The sequence below is a fragment of the Thunnus thynnus genome, chromosome 5, assembly GCF_963924715.1.
Source record: "Thunnus thynnus chromosome 5, fThuThy2.1, whole genome shotgun sequence".
In the NCBI taxonomy this organism is placed as follows: domain Eukaryota; kingdom Metazoa; phylum Chordata; class Actinopteri; order Scombriformes; family Scombridae; genus Thunnus; species Thunnus thynnus.
This window is the reverse complement of record NC_089521.1, coordinates 5998910-6003977: the sequence shown is the minus strand read 5'-3', so window position 1 is coordinate 6003977 and position 5068 is coordinate 5998910.

The following is a 5068-nucleotide window of genomic DNA, read 5'->3' as shown; positions in this document are numbered from 1 at the left end:
CAACACTGTCACTGATGCCTATATATCTACAGGAATGTGTGTGTGTGTGTTAGAACATGTGTGTGTGGTTGTCTCTGCACATGCACTCCGCTCCAGTAGATGAAGCCATTTTGTTATTGATGGAGTAGGGGACTAAAACTCAGGTCTGGGTCACACAGACACAGACACATATGCACAAATGCACACATGTAGACTACAGGAGGTGTCCATCTGTGAGTCCCTCCCTCAGTGGGTTGCTCGCGGTCGGTATGATGGAGAACTCTTTTTCGCTCCAGGGGATCCTATAAACCTGTCATGACCATGATCTTTGTCTCTTTCTCTCTCTAGCTGTCTCTCTGTCCCTTTCTGTGCTTTCCTTTCTTTTCTCATGTCTTCACATGCTAGTTTTGCATTTGTAATGTTACTTTTTAAATGTTCGAACGGTAAGAAGCCTCACATGAGATTAGAAGCGTTTCTCTCTCTGTGTCTCACATGTGTACTGCCCTCTAAATCACAAGCCCAAAACGACCTGCCAAACTCCATTATGCTACAAATGTATTTAGTTACTGGCTTCGAAATGTCAGAGAGTGGAGGCCTTTCAGTCCATAACAACACGTTTGTGTTCTTTTTGTTTTGACGTTGAACCATAGCTTGAACTCATACTGTAGATAACAGCTGCTATGTTTGACCTTGTTTTCTTAGATTTTGTTTCAAATAGATGGGACCGGTGAGGCTGAAACAATAAACCGAGGGTGTAGTGTGATGTGTGATTTGTGTACAGTCCTGACTTTGAAAAATGTGTATGAATTTTTATCACTGTGAAGTAAGCATAGCAGTATTATAAAAGCGCAGTGAAACAGACCCATTAATAACTTTAAAGCATTAAGAGGAGAATGTGAAGGCAAAAGGTGAACTGACTAACATCTCTGAAGTCCTGCGCAGGAGGTAAACTGTAACTTAACACCAGGCTAAGGCAGTGTCTGACTGCCCACTGTGGTTAAAAGTTTCAAGACTGTTTTACCTCAGTGTGGTCCAATCTGTGATGTGGCTGCGCATGAGATAACAAGACTAAGGGCGTTTTCAGACCTGTGCTTTTTAGTCTGGTTGAATTGGACTCTGGTTCGTTTTCCCCCTTGGTGTGATTCATTTGGGCAGGTCTGAACACAGCAATCGTACTCGGGTGCGGATGAAAACAAACAAACTCTGGAGTGGTTTGTTTGTGGTGGCAACATGATCTGAACTTGATCCGACCAAACTATCAGGCGTCCTCTGTGAGTTGTAGCCAGGTGTGCTGTGATGAGCAAATTGAACAGTTGCTAACAACTAGCCAAAGAGTGAATTGAGGTGCAACCTGGAATAGTGAAACAAAGAAAGCTATATTTGACCAGAGGACCTTCTTCGAGACCTTCTTCCTGTGTTTATGGTCTTGCTCCCACACCAGACACATCTGACCACTGAGTGGAGCGAACTTTCTCACGTGTCTTGTAGTGATGCATTTTTGTTTGCTTGGATTTTTTTCTGTGTGACAAGCAAATGGAGAAAAGCAGACAGGAAGGCAGAAAGTGATGGGGATCAAGATTAAAAATGGACTAGTAATTCCACTGACCGGCCCATTAACCATTCAGATACATGTCTGTTCTGTTTGTTTTGATAGTGAAGCAGTAACGACACAGATAAATCTCTTTCTCTATTATGATTCCATTAGTAGAGCCAGTGTCATTTTCCTGCTCTCTACGGCCCATGGCCTCTGTGGTTTTCCGTGGGCTGGTCTGCCCAGAGAGACCCACTGCCCTCTACCCAGAAAAGGCCTTCCCAACTAGGGGACACGTCTGGATGACCCACTGGTATGTTGGAGGGTCAAGACCCATGAGATAAATAGTGAATAAAAAGACAAAGCAATGTGAACCAGAATGGACATTTTATGATCTCACAAGAGGGTAGTATTTTTTTGTCCTCTCTTGCCACAAATTCAGTTTGACCAAGGTCAAAGATATAAATATTAAATTGACAGGGAAGTGGGCCATATGAGACTATGTTTAAATTTCCTCTATGTACATAACAGTCTAATACTAAGTAAGTACTAGTGCTGTGATTGTGATGTGCTTTGAGTTGTTGTTCCAAGCAGGTCTGAGGGCAGTGAAACTAACGAGGTCTCATGTTGCTTACTTACTCTCATCAGCATTACAGTTTACAGAGACTATATAAATGTTTAGCTAGTGGTACTAAGTGGGATCCAAAGTGATCATTAAAAAAGTAGAGAAGATGTATTCCAATTATGTCTTTGACCAAAACACGTCAAGCAGAGTTTCACCATATTCTTAAAAATGAACATGATCCAGTCAACAACATGCGATCACAGTAGTTGTACATCCCAGACGTGGGGCAAAGTCATTGCTTTGCAATTAAGATCTTTAAGTCCCAAGTCATCAAGACCATCAAGTCTCGACGAAAGTCCAAGTTCTACACTTTGTACTTCAAGTCATTATACACTCTTCATCAAATATGATGACTAACAGAATTGATTACTGTTTTTAATATTTTATATTTTATTGTATTTAATAAAAGCAAAATTATCAGCGTTGTCACATTATGTCATTTGTAGCTCCTGAGCCAAATGTTTCATCATTTTTAGCCACACTAGTGGAATGGCTCAAGGGATGACAGTGTTGGTCAGTCAGTCTACCAGTCCAGACTGAAATATCTATCTATCTAATACTAAATAGATTGCCATCAAAGTTTGATAAGCAATTCATGGTTCCAAGAGGAACCCCTGACTTCTCTTCTAGCGTCACCATGAGGCTGATATTTTTAGCTATGCTAGCTAGCTAACTTTAAAGTCTCTATGATACCAAATATGGTAAACATTACCTGCTAAAGGTCAACATCTTAGCATTGTCACTGTTTGCACATTTGCATTCTGACATTAGCATTTAACTCAAAATACCAGTGCCTACAGTCAGTACAGCCTCACAGAGCAGCTGGTATGGATGTAGACTCTTACAGCATGGTAGATATAAAGTGTTTCAGCCACATTTTTCAGTCTGTCTCACTGTCTCTGTCTCATCTGTGTCTGATGGAACAGATACTCTTCTATTTCAGTCCATACAGCTGTCTACACATTGCCATGTTACTGCTCGTGTTCTGTTTGCACTATATGTGAGTAAATGTATGTGAAGTATTTGTATGTTTCAAATCTATTTTCTTCCCTTTTACACATGTAACTACAGTGATTGTTTTGGGACTATGAGCACTGCTAAAATGTAGGTGACCTGCACTCATGTTGTGCTTCAACACATCCTGTGTAGACACAAGAACTGAAACATCTGCTGCTGCTTTGCTTTGCTTTGCTTACTGTGTGTAGACACAGTGTTAGTGTTGTTCATTTATTGTTTGCTAAAAATTATGATGAGGAGAATTACTAAAGGTACAAAAGCCATTTTTCATTATTTCATCAGTTTTAAATGGTTTTCCCACATACTGTGGGTTGTTATGGTTGCATATTACCCACCACAACACTGCATGTTAAGCAAATGGGAGCTGTGACATTAGTTGGGCTGAATGATGCTCACCTACACTAAGCTCCACAGACTGGTTAGATCACCATGATACTATTGGTCCTCAATGCCAACAAATTATCACAGTTGGTCTCACTTATCAGTGCTCTGCTGTATTTAAATGAACAATGCCTCCTTCAGCCGACAGTTGAGTATGTAGCTGCAGACATAATCCAGTGTGGGAAACCAATTTGTAGATGCAGTCTAACTGTAGCTGCATAGTCTTTGTGTGCCAAGCACTGTTTTTGTTGTGGAAAGTTAAGTTGCACAACTCATAAATTTCTCCATAGGTTGTGTTTTAGTGTTTTAAAGCAAAGGTTAATTTTTCTATTTTGAGGCTCAACATTCACTATCTGTTGACCAGTAATTTTAGAAGCCCTTGATTTACAGATACACAGAGGTCAGCGCTTTGATTTACTCACTTCCTGTAGTGCCTGCCTGTTATTTGTTCTCATGTTTTTTCCTCTCTTAATGGTTTTCCATAACTGGTAAACATGTTGTTAAAAATAACTCTTTTAGCTATATTATCTGATTGATAACAGTCATTAATTTAACTTTAGCTCTTTATTTAATAAAAGGGTAATATACAAATAAATAAAATTCTCTATAAGAAACTTTTTGCAAAGGGGGAGATAAAGCCGTATGATTGCTGTTTTTTTTCTCGAAATAGTCTTTTGATAACTAATTGATAAAATGATGGATAAAGTGTTTTTGCTTTCAAATAACTATTCAGAGGGAGGTAATAACGTGAGTCGATAGTAATCTGTTAGTTGCTGATTGATGGCGTTCAGTCCAGCCCTTAATGACCTGTCAGATGGTGGGAAAAATGAGGTCATAGGTCATCGGATTCAGATCAGCGGAGCTCCTGCCCCACCACTGGCCACTGCCACTGTGGTCATCTCTATATTTCTCTGTCTCTGATAAAGACGAACAGTGTTTGTTTTTTCGTGTGGTTCTTCATGTCGGAAGTGAAGTCGGGCTGTCCTCCAAGAGCAACATGCGGAACTAGAAATAGAGGGTTGAGATTTGCAAGGGAGTTCTGATGGAAAGAAAACAGATAGAAGATAGAGATGTTAAGAAAACTGCAAGAAAGAAGAACAATCTCATACTGGGATGCATAGGCTCTTTATTTTTATTTTTTATTTTTGAGCTCATTTAAAGTCTATCAGGAACTATTTCCACAGTGACTCTGCTGAGCTAGCTGAATGTTCTTAATCTTTTCAAGTAAAATGTATTCAAACGTCCCATCATAAAAACTATATCACAGCATGAGATACTTTCAGCTATGTAGCACCAAACCCCAACATCAGAATAATCTATTATTACCCTTGATGACTGAACCCATACCCCACCATCATCATTCCCTGTCAGCCCATTTGTTATTAAAGTGCTGGAATGTGTCTGGTACTTCATCATGGTGAGCAGCGCTGAGCGGTCACTCTTCAGCGGGAGGCCGCCTGACTGGGCTACGTCCTCACCCCCAGCTCCCCAACACACACATACTACAACAAAAACACAGGTACACACATGCTTCC